Here is a 17,338-nt window from a genome sequence, read left to right as displayed (position 1 = left end):
AATTGTTTCATTACTACATTACTACATTAGTTTGCCTATTCCAGAGAAACAGAACCAAGACATATTTATATATCATATATATGTATGTATATTTCATATATGGGCTCACATGATTATGGAGGGTGAGTACTTCCAGGACCTGCTGTCTGCAGGCTGGAGACCCAGGAATGCTGGTGGTATAATTAGTCCCTGTCTGAAGCCTTGAGAACTAGAGTAGCCAATGGTGCAAGAGCTAGTCCAAGGGAGATGCAGACTGATGACACAGCTCAATCAGGCAGGCATAAAACGAAAAGGGTAAGTTTTTTTTCCTCTGCCATTTTGTTCGTCAAGCCGCAACAAATTGGATGATGCTCACCCACAACGGAGAGGACAATCTAGTTTACTGAGTCCACAGATTTAAATGCAAATCTCATCTGGAAACAACACCCTCTCAGACACACCCAGAAATAATGTTTAATCTGGACATTTTGTGGCCAGTCAAGAAGATATATAAAATTAGCCATCACAATTATTTTCCTGCTTCATTTTATATGGTAAGATATAGATATTATATGCTTAATAGTATTAGATGACATTGTCCAACAAATGACACTTCATACAGTTTCGTCATTCCAGACTATTCAGGCGAATTCTCATTTTGGCCATTCTGAATCCAGGTTCTGAAAGGCAGCATCAACGTGGTTCCACTGTGACAGCCCCTCTGATTGACCACCTGAGGTAACTTCAGATTTGGATAGCTGTTTCATTTCACAAGGCCTAACAGGACACAAACTGGCCAGATACACTTTGCTTAGCTGGCAGATGCAGGACAGGAGAGAGAGTGCTGGTGTGGCTGCCTCAGGTGAGCCTTCAGTGTGGGTCCCCACTGCGGTAGAGGTACTTTACTGCCTCCTCATGACAGCTCATTTGTAAGGAAACAAGACAAGGTGGAGGTGTGTGAAATTCCATTACCTAGGTGAGCCTGCTGCTCCAAAGGACAAATTTCCTTGAAGAGCCGTAAAATATCTTCCAGGACTAGAACTGAGATAAAGATAATGTAGTCACTGGCCCATCTGGCCCACGGAAAAATGCCTTGTCATTTCCCTGGGCCCTTTGTGGAGGCCTTCCACTCACCCATAGTTTTACTTCTTCTTTTCTGCCCTCCCCCCAAAATTTAACTTTGATTTTCACTTGGCTTCTCTGAATCTGTTTGTGAGGATCAGATCCCTAGTTTGGTGAGTGAATCCTGACCACCCCTGTCCCTGGCCTACCTTATTCTTCTCCAAGGTATCAGGACTTCTCCATTGGTGTCTGAAGCTGAGGTGAGTAGTTTTTAGTGGGCAGAGGTTGGAAGATTTCAGAGGAAAAAACTAAATGTGCCAGGTGAGTCTAACTTGTCTTCAGGAAGCTGTTCTGAAGGGGGAAAAAGGACAAAATTGAAGGCTCCCTGCCGAGAGTGCTGACTGCAGGACAGTCTGGAGTAGGGGTGGTCAAAAAGAGGAGAGGTTTAGAGAAGTGAAAGTCTTTATTTGTTTCATGGAGGGACTGGTATTTCTCCAGGCTGAATTTACTCACATCTCTAACCCATTCTATGCTTTTCAACTGTGCCTTGCTGAGGACACTCAGACATCTCAAATTTTCAGAGGTAGAAAGTCCCTGACCCCAACAACAGGAGCAAAGGCAGAGGGATTTTTGAATCCTAATAGTTGAATGCCTATCAGTGTAACAAACTAGTATTTCTGTATGACTCTGTAGATAAATTCTCATCACCTTTGCCTGTCTCTGCTTAGGAGCCTTGATGGGGTGACAGCTGGCAAACTCTGCAGCCTTTATCTATTAACTTGTCCAGATACAGGGAATTGCTGCAGTTTCTTAAAAATCACTAACTTTGCTCACCCTTCTCCTTGGGTCACTTTGGCCACAGAAACAGAGCTCAGCTGAGAGATCAGGAGCAAGAGGAGCGTGAAGGAAGAATTTACAGAAGTGGTGTCTTTTCTCAATTTAATACACAAAATGAGTTACTTAAGTGGTGTTAATGATATAAAAAGATCTCAGAAGAAATAATATGATAACAAGATCTGGAGACTCATGAGGGAAGAAGCTAGAGTAGTGGAGCCTCTGTGTTCACTCCCCCTTCCTGTAGAAGGTACGGTTGTACCAACCTTACTCGGGCATATGGAAGACAGCAGTCAAATCTGTTTTCTCACCCTGACTATCTCTCATGTGACCCAGTCTTACTTATCAAAGTTGACTTTGGAGATTGTCACCTCTGCTACATATTCTTGTCATCCTCTCAGTCGTAAGTCAGTGTTAGGCACCTGTCTTCTGAACTCATACAGTAAACCTTTGTCATGCCAGTTTTCACAGGGATTTAGAATTGATCTGTTCCTTTTCTGCGTCAGTTTTTAATTTGCTAGTATTATATTGAGTTTATATTGAATAGTGTTAGATGATTACCTGGCAAATAAAACATACCACACTTTCATTTCTCCATGCCATTTAGGAAAAGGGACTCTTTCCTTTAACTTGGCACTTCATCATGCTTAGAGAAACAGTTTTACTCCTGTGAAAATAAAAGAGAGTTCTGTTTGTATCCTTGTTGTTTGGACTTTGACATAGTTATTGTCTTTTAATGTCTTTTTTGCTTACCTTTTGCTTTCACTTCTGGGACATTTTGAGTTTACATTCTCATGAGCTCAGATGTCAGAAGACCAATGTTTAACGTACAATCATCTGACACCTATGGCAGCCAACTCACCTGGGAGTTCTATCAAGCAGACGCCACTCATGTTCCCATATCTATCTCCCTCATTGCTGTGGAGCCCTTGGGCCACTGCTTAGGTAAAGCTGGGGTAATCCTCCATGTGAGGACTCTACCTCCTCTGCATATTGCCCTTCTGTGTCCATTGTCGTAACAGCTGCTTTGACATTAGTTCCTTGTAGACCCACTGCGAAAATAATATGGCAGAAAGCATGCACTACTTCTTCCCCCGTAACCAATCTAACTCCCAGTCCCTTCCTTCTACCTCATCTTACTCTCACTTTCATCTGCTGCTCTCCCTTTCCTTCATCACCTTGTCCCTCAAGCTATCATCATTTCTCCTGTAGGCAACTGTGCCTGCATCCTAACTGATCTTCCCAATACCACTCTGGATCCCTCCAAAGTTTCACAGCCCAAGGGCAGAGCTAAATATGTCTCCACTCTTCTCTGATGGTAAAACATTGATAATTTCCCCTTGCTCTTGGAAAACAGGCCTTAAATGTTACATAATTTGGGAAGTGTCATATTTTATGGTCATTGCAGGCTCATGAGATACCAAAGGCCCAGCAGTTTTCTGCACACCAGCCACACTGGCATTTACAACTCATACAAGATGATATGACTTCCATGAACAGGTCATTTCTTCCACCTAACACATTTTGTCCTCTCATCCCATATTTTTTTCATTTTCTTCAGTTTTATGTTCAACTCATGATTTCAAGTTGGAATTCTTGGATAACCCTCCATTTGCCCCCAGCATTTGATTTCCCAACAACACGAACATCTCTCTAGTAGTGTTTTTCATATCTGCTCTTTTGTATACATAAGGCTGAATATTTAGTTTACTATTACATTCCACATGAATTTCAAGGCCATAGTGGTTTAAATTTTCTGTTTATGTTCATTTTTGTGTTTCTGGATAGTAGGCCAGTTGCCAGCTTAATTGATTACCAATGATAATTTGTTGAATGATCTTGCTTAATATTTTGAGACTTCTGTCTCAAGACTGACATTCATTTGACCCATGTTTCTCTTTTTCTATGTATCTGACATGTGTGATCCTCTGAGTATATCCATACCATCTCCCTCTGTACCATCCATATACATATATACCTTTAGACACCTTTCAATGTCATTGGGTTACTTCCAGGCCAAGGTGCAAGCTCACCATTTACAAACACAAGACTCCCCACAATCTCCAAGCTGATCTGGATCTCTTCACTTCCACATGCCCCATTGCTCTGGATATTAATTGGGTCTGAGAAGTTTCCTCTATATTTCAATAACTCTGTGGTATAGAAGGAGAGAGACCTCTGAAGGACCCTAAATATATTAGGTTCATCTCAACTCACTGTTTTGAAGATGAGTGATCTTTGTAATCACTTATCTCTTTTTTACACAGTTGAAAAGGGTTTGCTCTTACCAGGTATACATTCACATTGTCATATATTATGTCATGATAATAAAAGAAATCATTGCAAACGTACAGCAAGTGATAGCAAAGATTACACTCTCAATAGGTTAGTCAGAGCAGGTCTTTCCAATAAGAGAACACTTAAGGAGAGAGTTCACTGGAATATAAGAGTGAGTCATGATGATATCAGGACATCTGAGAGAAGAGCAAGTATAAATTCCCAGAGGTTTAAGTAGTTTGGTGCTTTTAAAATTGGAGCTGTGCTTTTGGCATGGGAAAGAAAAAGCAGGATAGATGGTGGGACACACAAGGAGGGTGGTAGAAAAGGCCTCAGGTTATCCTTTCATTCAGTGAAAGTAAAAATAAATGTCAATCATTGAATAGATAAGGATGGAATTTCTCATGTTACATGAAGTGGGAGTAAAGGGTTTGAAATTATCATGAAAAGTCCTTTTTGCCAGGTCACCACGCTTTTTTCCTTGTTTCCTCACATTTTCTCTCTTGTCCTTCAATATTTTGGTCATGGACAATCCTTGATTTCTAAATAATTAGTATCATTTTATTCGTTCCTTTCTAATTCTTTCCCCTTCTACCTTCCCAATCATGCAGGATCTGTGAGCAAGAGGAGCCACAGAAGTCAGGACACATAAGATGAGGAAGCAGCTGAGATGGCTTAAGGAATCCTGGGGAACATAAAGGAGGAGGTGACCTACCCCATCTGCCTGGAGCTCCTGACAGAACCCCTGAGCCTAGACTGTGGCCACAGCTTCAGCCAAGCCTGCATCAATGCAAACCACAAGGAGTCCATGATTGTGTGGAGTCCATGATTGGCCAAGAAGGAGAGAGCAGCTGCCCTGTGCGCAGAGTCAGTTACCAGCCCAGCAATCTGAGGCCTAATCGGCACATGACCGACATAGTAGAGAAGCTCAGGAAAATCAAGTTGAGGCCATAGGAGGAGCAGAAGAGAGATCTCTGTGTGCGCCATGAAGAGAAACTCCTGCTCTTCTGTAAGGAGGATGGGAAGGTCATTTGCTTGCTTTGCGAGCGGTCTCAGGAGCACCATGGTCACCACACATTCCTCATAGGGGAGATTGCTCAGGAATACAGGTAAGACACCATGACAGAAAAATACAGGGCAGAACGGTACTTGATGAGAAATCTCCACTTTGCATTCAACTTTAATTACCTTGTCACCGCAGCCCTGAGGCCTGTGATCTCTTTTCTTCCTGTGCTCACCTGCCGAGGCCTGAATATCATTTCTGTGCATTTCATCCAATTAGATAAGGACAAACCTACAGCTCAGACTCTCAGCCAGAAGTAGATATTTTTGTACCTTGTTCTAGTAGATGGAGACTTAGTGCTCAAGAATAGCTCTCATTACCCCTTTGAACAGGATGGTTAACTGGGGAGCTTGGTGTTGAGAGGTAAGTTCTTTCCTTGCATCAGGATCAGGTTTTGTCTTCTAGGTCAAAGAGAACCAGTCTTCTCCTGAGGAGGGGATGCTGGCTTTTACCACCTGAGTTTTAAACAACACATTCACCACCTCAAGTTTTCTTCCAAGTCATACATTCTAATTGCAATTCTTACATTTTCTGTAAACTCCCGTCTCTTCCTAGATCAGCCTAATTTCTTCCCCAGTTATCCACCATTCTGATGCTGAAGAAGCTCAGGGCTTTAATCTGCATGATTCCTTTCTCACAGAAGAAGCTCCAGACAGTTCTACAGAGGCTGAGGGAGGACCAGCAGGAAGTTGAGAACTTGGAAGCTGATGTCAGAGAAGAGAGAACTTCCTGGAAGGGAGGATGAGACCCCTCAAGAGGGAGTTAGACTGAAATCTGGGGAAGACCTTGAATGTTAGTCACAGGGACCTCCCTTCTTCTTTGTTCCCTAACAGCTGATATGTCCAAAAATCATTTGATTAGTCCTATTCTTTATCCTTTTCCTGATAGGGGTGGGGGCTGAAAACGTCACATGAACACGTCACAAATGAACACGTATTTGGAGGGAGGTGTTCACATAGATGTTCACATTTCTGCTGAGGATGGCTATGGAATTTGACCTTGGAGAGAAGATCTGTTGTGTTCACTGATGTTCTATTGGCCCCTGTTATCTGGGGTCCATGTTAAGCATTTATCAGGTACCTCTTCACGATCCAGTTTAGACACAGACAAACAAATGCTCTTTGGGTTCTAAGAGTTTGGCTTTTTTCTTCCCCTCATAAAATGAGTTGAGCTTTCCCCCCTCTTTCTCAATTTTTTGAAAAAAATTTGTGAAGGACTGGTATGATTTATTCTTTAAATATTCAACAGAATTCATCAGGGAGGACATCTTACTCTGCACTTTTCAGAAAGGTTTAAAATAACCTTTCTTTTGTTTTTTTTTACTTGTATTGGATTTATTTAGATTTAGAATTTAGAATTTTTATTTTAGAATTTAGAATTTTATTAGATTTAGAATTTTTTACAATTCTTGAGTCAGTTTTTGGTAATTTGTGTCTTTGTAAGAATTTTTCCACTCTAAGTTGTTTAAATCATCACGTAAAGTTAATTGTAAGAATGTCATATTAACCCTTTAATTTGTACAGCATTCACAGTAATGTCACTTCTTTTGTTCCTTATTTTGGTGATTTGCTTTTTTTCTTCTTTTTTCAGTTTAATTATGTTTGGTCAATTTTGTTGATTTTTTTTTCCATGCAGAAAGCTTATTGTTTCATTGGTTTTATCTATTTTTTAAACTTTCTGTATCATTTATTTCTTCTCTCACCTTTGATATTTACTTTATGTGTGTATGTGTGTATATGCAGGTGTTCGTGTGTGTGTGTGTGTGTGTGTGTGTGTGTATTTGGTTTAATTTTCTGTTCCTTTTCTAATTTTCTTAAAATGGAAACATAAATCACTGATTTGAGACAATATCCTCTGATATAGTGTTTAATGATATAAATCCATTGCTTTAGCTGTATTCCATATGTTTTGATTATTTGGTTTTTATTTTCATTCAATTCAACTTATTTTAAAATTTCCATTGTAATTTTTTTGCTTACCCTTGGGATATTTGAAAGTATATTGTTTAATTAAAAAATACTTGGTGATTTCTTCCTTTTTGTTCTGCTGTGGATTTCAAATTTAATTCCTTTGTAATCAGAGAACATATATTTTGTCATTCGAGTCTTTAAATGTATTGTTACTTGTTTTATAGCTTAAAATATTGTATGTGAAGAAAAGTCTTCTATGTGAATTTGAAAAGAACGTATATTTTGCATTAATTGGGTGAAACGGTCTATAGATGTCAGTTAGGTCAACTTGGCTGATATTATTGTCCATGTCTTCTATATTCTTGATAGTTTTCACACAAGCTATTCACTCAGTTACTAAGAGAGAGTTATTGAAATCTCCAGCTATTATTATTGAATTGTTTATTTTTCCTTTTAATCTTGCTTTCTGTATTTTAAAGCTCAGTTGTTAGGTGCCTGTGCATTTATAATTGTTGTATCTTCTTGAAGTACTGAAACTTTTATCATTATGAAATTTCCCTCTCATTCTGGCATAATATTATTGTCTTAAAGCCTATTTTGTAATATTAATGTCTACATTTGAGCAATCTATTTTTCTACATTTTTACTTTTTCCCTATTTGTGTCTTTGAATCTAAAATATATCTCTTGTAGATAGCAATAATTGAGTCTTGCTTTTTATGGAGTACAACAATCTCTGCCTTTTAATTGAGGTATTAAGACAATGACATTTAATGTGATTATTTATACGGATGTATATAATTTACCATTGTGCTATTTGCTTTCTATATAGATCCTGTAGATGTTATTCTCCTTTTTCACCTTAAGAAGCTTCTTTCATGTTAAACAAATATTTCTAATATGAAATTTTAAATTTTCTAACTATATTTTTTTCCTAGTGGTTGCTTTAGTGATTACAATATTGATCTTATCCGATCACAATCTACTTCCAATTAATACTAACTTAATTCCAGTAAAATTTAGAAATTTGCCTCCAACATTGCTTCATCTCCTTCCAACAACAATAGAGTGATGCTTTTGTTTGGGTACTTGATCCAGCCCAAGCAAATGCCACGCAGGCCTCAGAATGTTTTGTGATAACTGGGAAGAAAAGTTCCCTTTTCTTCTGGAGTTTATATCAAGAGATTCACGTTCCCTTCATAAACAGAGAATGAAGTCAATATAGAGGGAATAAATAGAATTTGGAGAAGGCCATAGACCAGATCCTGATTACTAGACTTGAGTTTCAAAATTAAGCTTCAAATAAAGCTATAACTGCCCCGAAAATCGTTTTCTCTACTTACTCTAGTTTTATTTGGTTCTTATCATATACAAAAAAAAAAAAAGCCGTAATACACAGAGCAAAGCCACTTTTTTTGGAGTGTGTGGACCCAGCTATTGGCCTAGTTTTTGGCAACATGGAGGAAATAAGTCTGAGGTAAGAGACAGCAGATATATTGATAGATATCTGTTCAAACAAATAAAATAATATCTTTGATGATAAAGAATATCAGATGGCTAAAAACTGTTAAAGGTGTGGACGTAATTGGCTTGGTAGTGACTGACATGCAGAGTAAATTTTGCAGTTTTTAGCGCAAGAGGATATTGGTAACATTATGGATAGTGGAGCATAAGAGAGGAGATAATTTGGTTGGTGAATAGTAAGTTACATATTAGACATCCTAAGTTACTGATACCTGTGACTTCTTTACTACTTAATAGATTAAGCATTAAAGAGGCAGAATTGAGTAAAAATAAAGAGGTGGAAATTAACTGCACATATGTGTGTGTTGAACTTATGAGAGAAGATGAGATCACCTATAGATAGTGTACAAAATGAGAAGGGATTGAGAAACATTTGTTTGCTTGTACCTTCAGCTAAACCCATGTAAACTGTTGAGGAATATTATTATTTACTCATCTTTGATTCTCTAAAGCGAGACATAATGCTTGGCAAATAATAGTCTATCACTTTACATTTCTGTTAAATAAATGAAAGAACCGTGAATTATTCAAAGCATCTCACGGGGCGCCTCATGCATTTTGGGGGAAAATTACATACCTCATGTTTTCTTCATAAATGTTTCTCATCTCCAGATATCAGAAGCCTCATGCTGTACTTCCACAAGTCTCAAAGCTGTTGCTAACTTTTAGAAAACATGACAACATCTCTGGGATCTTTTGAAATGATTGGCCTGGGTCTTTTCTTTACTTTTAGGATCTCACATTGGGACCATCTCTATTCCCACCACATCAAGATGTGGTGGGGATGTGATGAAGCTTTGTAAGTGGAGAGTGCATATCACTTCTTGACTCATGTTTTCCCTTTTCTCTATAGGATGTCAATGGCATTGTGGAAAGGTATGTGAGAGAGACCAGAGATGATCCTTTGTGCTGTGAAGAGAGGTTTAAAGCCATTAGAGATATCTGGTGCTGAATTAGATTAAAACATCGCTCAGGGAAGGAAAATTTGGGTGTAGTTTTACCTTAAATTTAAGAGTTTTCTATAATTATTGAGAATAGACCAGATTCTATCGTAGGGACTTGGTTGGAGGAAGTCACAGAGTTTGGGTCAGTCGCAGTGTTACGGATAAGGCCTTGCACTAAAATACCCCTGTGATTCATAAATTTTATTCACCCTGCTTGCGTGTCTAACTTAGGTTACCATATTTCATAGGTGCCTGACTTACTGTGGGAAGGTCATTTCTTCTTTATCTGCCAAGCACCCAGAATTGGAGACAACTCTTATATATTTAAATTTCTGCCCTGGGAATTGAAGAGACCAAGTCCTCCCATATAGTTCTGTTCAGTTTTCCAAAAACAGACTTGAATCTCAGTGAGTATTTTGGCCTGGTGCAAATAGTTGATGCATCTGGGTCAGGTACTTTAGAAGCCAGAATAGAGAGACCTCACCTTTGTGTCTAAATTTGCACATCTACCTGACAGCATCAAGCTCTTTCCAAACTCATGAAATCCAGACCACTATTAGTTTCATGTTCATAATGTCTTCTTTTGCAAGTGTTTGTAATTGTTCTTAGAGAATCTGAAATCTAAAATGTTATTCTGAGGGCCTCCTTACTGGGGAACAGATTTGAAGATCTTAGTCTCTCCAGACAGTATTCCCACCCTTGATATGTCTCAAACACTCAGAAACCATCTTCTGCAACCTCACTTTCTGATCATCTCCCTGGGAACCAATAACCATACAGTGACTTTTCCAAACATTAATTTTTTTAAGGTACTGAAGTTTTGTTTTGTTTTATTAAACCCATTATTTCATATATTTTCATATGATTTCTAGGAGGTAGAGAGGGAAATGTGAGGATTACATATCGGAAGGAATAAACTATGCATTTAAGGGGTCAAGACCTTCCCAAGGTCACAGAGAGGCAAAACAGGAGGGTGGATATGAATACAATTCTTTTGGTTTGAAGGTCAGGAGTCTTCTTTCTCATTTTTAGGGTGTCCAGGGAAGAGGGTTCAAGTGAATCAATGGGGTTAAAATATAGCAAGTCGGTGTTTTTGGAGGGACAGAAAGCCAGAGGTGTCAGCGGCAATTTTTTTCATCCCCAGGAGTGAGACTTTGACTCTGAAGAAGCCAAAATCTTTTTCCATGGAACAAAGGAGAGTATCCCAAGCTTCTCATGTAATAGGGAAAGTGCAAGTGTTTAAAGGTGATGAGACCCAGAGGAAGGGTGTGGTTGTGGGATTCTTGTAGTATCAGACCAAATTGGAGAGTGGATGCTATTTCTAGATGAGGGTAAAAGAGAGGTGGTAGGCCTAACAATGAGAGAAAGATCCTGTGCTGAAGATGATCAGATCGAAGGGGGAATGGCCTGCTGTCTGATTTATCCTCTCATTTACCAGTTCATAGCATCACAGTGCTCCTCTCCCCTGTTCCCCCTCTAGCGAGAAGTAGGTATCAGTGTTTCCTCCTTTGTTTCTAACAACATCATTGCAACTTTTGTCATTTCAGAGCTGACAGAGATCCAGTGCTACTGGGGTAAGAAGAAGTTATCAGGTCTTCAAATCTACATATTCTGATCCCTTTTCAGAAGTTGATGTTACTACTAGGTTTCATGATCTTTGCTTCACGTGTTCTTCTCCAAACCTGCATGTATACAACCATTCTTAAGTGTCCTACTCATCTCTGACCCATCAACACAAGTTCATCCCAGTGAAATCCCAATATCCCTTCTCACAGTGTCACAAGACACACCCATTCTATATCCCTCAACTGACCTTATAATTTTTCCTACAGTGGACCTGATGCTAAATCCAGTCAACACTATTTCGAGTATTGTCATTTTTGCGGATCAGAGACAAGTGAGAGTTGTGCATCCTTTTCCATTAAGGAATATGTCCACATTATCATTTTGCTTTTGATGTCTTGGGCAGCCATTGTTTCTCCTCAGGGAAATATTACTGGGAAGTAGATGTGTCTGAGAAGTTTGTCTGGATCCTGGGGGTGTGCAGTAATGAAAGAGACTTCAAGAGCAATTGGATCTTTGGGCTTGCTTTTGTCCTAAATGTAAATCATCCAGAGGTATACTCCAGATACAGACCTCAAAATGGCAACTGAGTTATAGGGTTACAGAACGAATCTGAGTACATTGTGTATGAGGACTCTTCCACCTCTGATCCCCATGTCTTGACTCTTTCCATGGCTGTTGATCCCTGTTGTGTTGGTGTTTTCCTAGACTATAAAGCCTGTACTGTCTCATTTTTCATTGTCACAAACCATAGGCCACTCATGTACATTTTCTCTGAATGGCGCTTTTCTTGCACTGTTTATTCGTATTTCAATCCTGGGAACTGTCCAGGCCCCATCACCCTGTGCCAACCAAGCTCCTGAACATTCTTAATCCCTCACCACTTCTGCTTAGTGCCCTTGTCCTGGGGCTCATCTCTTGCACCTGAGTTTATTTGCACCATCTGACTGCCTCTTCCTTTTTCCCCCTTCTTTTATTTATATTGTTTTTGTATTAGTCTACCAGGGCTGCCACAACAAAGTACCAAAGACTTGGTGAGGTAAACAGCAGCAATTTATTGTCTCACAGCTCTGGAGGCTAAAAGTCCAAAATCAAGGTGTCAGCAAAGTTGGTTCTTTCTGAGCTCTATGATGAAAGGCTGTGTTCCTGGTTTCTCTCTTTGGCTTGTAGATGGCTGTCTTCTTCTTATGTCTTTTCACATCATCTTCTCACTATGCAGGGCTCTGTGTCTAAATTTCCCCTTTTTATAAGGACACCAGTCATATTGGAGTGGAGCCCACCCTAATGATATCATTTTAACTTAATTAGCTCTGTAAACACCCTATCTCCAACTAAGGTCACATTCTGAAGTATTAGGGGTTAGCACTACAACATATGAAATTTAGGGGAACACAATTCAACCCATGTCAGTCTTTTACACTGCCCTACCATATAATGAAAGCTTGACTCTTTTCTTCCTAATATCTTGTTTTCATTAGGAGATGCTTATTTTTTGTGTGTTGGCAAGGGAAACACATCTAAACCCTCCTAGAGAAAAAGAGTATTGCTGAAACTCCTCTGACATTTCTTTTCTTCTTCATTCCCTCTGCTGCTTAACAGAATTAGCAAAGGAAAACTTGTCCACACTATCCATGTATCTAAGACAGTGCATAGCCCTCTGTCCCTAAATAGTGAATCCTTCAGAGTGTGTTGCTTTACCAATGGCACCCCATATTATCACAGAGTTAAGGCAGGAAGTGTATAAATTAAATATTTACCATAAGTAGGCTTTTGGTGCTCAGAGTTTCTGAGGTCAAATCTGGTCTCTTCACTTATAACCTGTGTAACCTTGAATAAGTTACTTACCATCTCTTGGTCTCGTTTTCTTAAAATAAATATTGATGTTAAAGATTGAACCTAATTCCTTGGATCACTTTTAGAAATTAAATTTTGTTAAATGTAAAGCACTTTACTAAGAATATTAGATGTAAGAATAAATATTTGTCAGCATTACTGAAAAATATAAGCTATGTCAATGTCCCAAGGAACAGTCCATTTTGGTTTGGTTCTGCTTCAATAAAATGATAATTTGTTCTAATGAAGTCTCATTTTTCAGATCCAACACCCTCTGCAAACTGCTAGTTTTCATGATGTGTCCTGTAGGGAGGGTTATGTCTAGGCTCAGCTGTTCTTATAAGGGACAGCCTTTTGGTGTTCAGTCCTTTTCCCTGGGGTGAAACACTCGGGTATACCCCTGTATTTACTACCTTAGGCACGTTTCTTCTTTTTCCTTTTTGTTTCTAAAAATCATTTTCCAACTTTTTATGAAGAAAGGAACTACCTAGGTTAGTAAAGACACAAACTGTTCTTAGAAAAGTGTGCATTATAACTCAGGGCAGGCTATGCCACTGTGTAAAATTTGAATCAAGATTTGCAGGACTGGAGGAGGCTTGGGCCTGCAGACCAGGAACAACAGGGGAGTGGTAGGTGGCCTTGGCCTTGGGGGATATTCCAGAGGTGCAGAAACTGGTGGAGAGTGAGCTGAATATGAACTCCCAAAATGAGGTCAAGAGCTAGTCTTGTTTACACTGGGCATCTAATGCAGTCATGACCAGGTGGTCACTTACTTGTTAAAATCAGGACCTCCCAAAGAGATTCTTATCACAAAAGCTGAAATGCCAGGAGAATTAACATCAAGGAGAGAAATCAGGAAGATTATGGGAGTGGAAGATGATGATGATGACAACAACCTCCCCCAGGTGAAGAAGGAGTCACAACAGACCTTTGTTCCCAACTACTTGGCCAACCCTCCCTTCTCCTTTATCTACACCCCCACAGCAAAGGATTCAGCCCAGCTGGAGAATGGGGGCCTCTCCACACCTCTTGTATCACCCACTGCACATGGCTCACCTCCATTACTCCCTCATGAGGAAACTCCTGTGCTAGGACCCTTTCCATGGGACCACACTTCTTTGGCCCTGGTTCAGAACTGGGATGTGTCTGCCTCCTCTGCCGTAGTCAGAACACCAGAAAGTACAAAACAGTGCTGTATGTCTGTCAACAGTTAGTCAGAGTCACTCATTGTTCTCTTCTCTGTGTCTCAGGAACTACCAAATGGGATTTTTACAGGACTAGAGCCAGCATTCCATCCCTTTTTATTCACTGGATCTTTTCTATTTAATATGCAAGAGCTAGTACTCAAGGTGAAGATTCAGAACTCATCTCTTCGGGAAAATGATTTCGTTGAAACGGAACTGGACCCACAGGAGCTGACCTACCAACAACTGCTCAGAGTGAATTGCTGTGAGCTGTGTGTTAATCCAGATCAAGTGGAGAATATCAGAAAGTTTTCCAGTGCTCTGATAAGAAAGGACAAAGATGTTGCTCAACTTCAAGATTTCCAAGAGTTGGAACTGGATCTGAGGGATAAGGGAAAAGAATTGTTCTTCAGAAATGTTGCATCCACATGGACTGAAAAGTCTTTCTACAACAAGAGAGCTTCAAACCTGATTTACTGATGCAGCAGGGAATTTTATCATTGAATATTGTGACAGTGTGTGTCACTTCTGCACCAAGGACAAGCCACTGATCTAAATGCCTTGGATGCCTAGGAGGGCCCCTGGTTGTCACTGTGTAGCATACACTAATATTGTTAATATTGCCAATGTAGGAAGTCCCTGACCCCAAGCAGCGGTGCCACACTTCCAAGCCTCTTAGTGCACAATGAACCTATTGCTTGAAGCTGTGAACAGATGAGAAGTGGTCTGGAGAGGCAGAAGCCATTGGTTCTATACCCAGTGTGTTTTAGTGCAGAATGTAAGAGAGTTATTCAAGCAGAAGCTGAGAGTGAGCAGAGCCCGTTTCTAGTCTCTCCTGTTGACAGTGCACCTGAATGGCTGGGATGTTCTTTTCTAGGTGTTGTGTGCTCCCAACTCTCCTGAAATGTGAACTGACTAGAGAAAAAGTAGGGAAAGCACAGGTACTAGACAAGGGAATTTTTGTGTGCCTTGTGGTGGTTAAGATTCACAGAACATATTTATAAATGTTACTCAGGTTAAAATATTTAAGAATACAGTTAACCTAGTTGTAAATATGCTGTAAACCAAAAGGGCTTCTCCTCCCCTACTTTTTCCTTTGTAAACACTCATGACTGTTTCTCTATCTTTAGTCTGCCATTACCTACAGTCATCTCTGCATTAACTCCTCCTTGTGGTCAATAGAGGGCTCTCTGATGCTTTCTGAAAGAGCAACCACTTTTTTTTTTTTAATCTCTGAAATGATTCCTGTCTTCTACGTGTTTAACTGCACCATAAGAGAAGAGCACAGACACTGTCGGTCCATGTTCTCTTTCATTTTGTGGTAGTAATGAAAAGCAATGTTTGAGCCAGAATCTGTTGATATTTTAAAGGTTATTGTGGTAAACTGAGCTAAAGGAGTTAGCATCTTTATTTTTATATCAAAGATAAAGGTTTTTTTGAAATTACTACAATTTTTTTTAAAGAGTGCATTCAAGGATCCTTTTCCTTTCCTTCAGTGTCGTTGATGTTAATAGAAAAGCCACTCCCATGATGAAACAAACACCTTAGCTTTAGATATAAGAACGAGCACACTTCACCTCTGACCCCACGGCCTAGTGGTTAAGTTTGGCATGCTCCACTTCGGCGGCCGGATTTGGTTCCTGGGAGTGGACCTACACCATTCATTGGTGGCCCTGCTGTGGCAGCAACCCACATGCAAAAAATAGAGGAAGATTGGCGTAGATGGTAGCTCAGGGCAAGTCTTCCTCAAGCCGAAAGAGGAAGATTGGCAATAGATGTTAGCTCAGGGCAAATCTTCCTCTCTTCCTCAGCAAAAAAAAAAAGAATGAGCACTCTTCAACCAACAGGAGAGCAGGAGTTTGAAGCCAGCTGTTGAAGAGCATCCCTGCTGTCTTAAGAAACATTTTCCTCATAGTGCCTATAGCTTCCAAAGGAACTAAATTACTAACTGGATTAATTTTATTGGGATATTAGGATTGAGAGAAAATGTGCAGAAGAGGTCAATGATTCGAATAGGATGTTTGCTAAGAAAATGGCCTCCTGCTTCTGCATAAATGCTGAGCTGAGGTTGAGGTCAGTTCAAGGCCAACTTAACGGAGTCACTCTGTTCAACGACTAAATTGTATTCCACCCATAACTGATGGTGAGTTACATTGTACAGTGTTCTGTACTGTGTTTGCACAGGATTGTAAAGGTTACTTATTACCCTCTTTCTCTGCAGTGCATTAAAGAAGGAACCTCCCTTGTGTTTCAACCAATCAGAAGCTAGTTTATCTAGATATTCTAACCCTTTCTTCCCTTCTCTTTGAAAAAAGTTATGATTTATTGATACATTTAAGCCTAGCTCTATCCTGGAATAAATAAATTCAGTATTAAGTCACATCTAAATAATTGGGGTTAAAACTCTTCCAGCCATCAGGATCAATTGGAGATTCTCAAAAGCAGTGGAGGCCCCTGGCTGGGAGATGGCCTACAGAGGAGCAGCTCCAGGGCATTTCCTGGGCTTAGAAACAGGCTAGCAAGGGGCTGGCATCTCCAGTGAGAGATGGGCCAACACTGGTCTCTCTTCTCCTTTAGAAAGTCCTCTGTAGTCAACTGACTCTTGTGTATGGCAGTGGGATAAGATGCACAGTTGCTCGTAGATAAGTTTAAAATATTACTCTGTGCATACAGAGAATAGTTTTATACACTTTGTGTAATTTCTAACAAAGATTTTTTTTAGCTTTGTGAATTCACAACTCCTCCTCTACTGCAATTTAAAGTCTGTGTTTACACAGTGTGTAAACATTCACTGAAATTTTTCCCTGTGTGCATTGCTCACTGTTCAAACATAACAAGTATTATTACAATTGAATATTAACTGACTGAAAAAAAAAAGATTTGCAGGACTTTAGAGAAGCATCGAAGAGAGAGACAAGAGAGTATCTTGGTAAAGCTGGATGAAAATTAAAGTGTGTGGCTTGAGATCAAGGTATATGTCTATATCTTTCTCTCTCTCTCTCTTTCTATATACATATACATAGATAGATATATACACACACATATAGTCACATATACAGATAAAGAGATATATATATATACATGTAATCATCTGTATAAGTACATGTATGTACATTAACATTATCCTGGTTAGTCTTTACAAATGTCATAAGAGGGAGAAATTTAT

The 17,338-nt window shown here is 39.6% G+C and overlaps 3 pseudogenes across 1 annotated transcript; all 3 read left to right on the top strand.

Annotated features, from left to right (window-relative positions):
- Positions 1-2,693: 2,693 nt before the first annotated feature.
- Positions 2,694-5,982, top strand: LOC147916599 (tripartite motif-containing protein 5 pseudogene; annotated as a pseudogene).
- On the top strand, positions 5,174-13,172 carry LOC147916598 (E3 ubiquitin-protein ligase TRIM22 pseudogene; annotated as a pseudogene). Its single transcript, XR_015552681.1, has 3 exons — positions 5,174-5,261; positions 9,502-9,524; positions 11,140-13,172. The product of XR_015552681.1 is annotated as an E3 ubiquitin-protein ligase TRIM22 pseudogene (transcript).
- Positions 13,173-13,284: 112 nt separating this feature from the next.
- Positions 13,285-14,652, top strand: LOC147916597 (ankyrin repeat domain-containing protein 40 pseudogene; annotated as a pseudogene).
- The last annotated feature ends 2,686 nt before the right edge of the window (positions 14,653-17,338 follow it).

This window comes from Ceratotherium simum, chromosome 7 (assembly GCF_057802395.1).
Source record: "Ceratotherium simum simum isolate JZ-2026a chromosome 7, ASM5780239v1, whole genome shotgun sequence".
Lineage (NCBI taxonomy): Eukaryota > Metazoa > Chordata > Mammalia > Perissodactyla > Rhinocerotidae > Ceratotherium > Ceratotherium simum.
The sequence above is the reverse complement of the archived record's forward strand: the minus strand, read 5'-3'. Positions and strand labels throughout refer to the sequence as shown.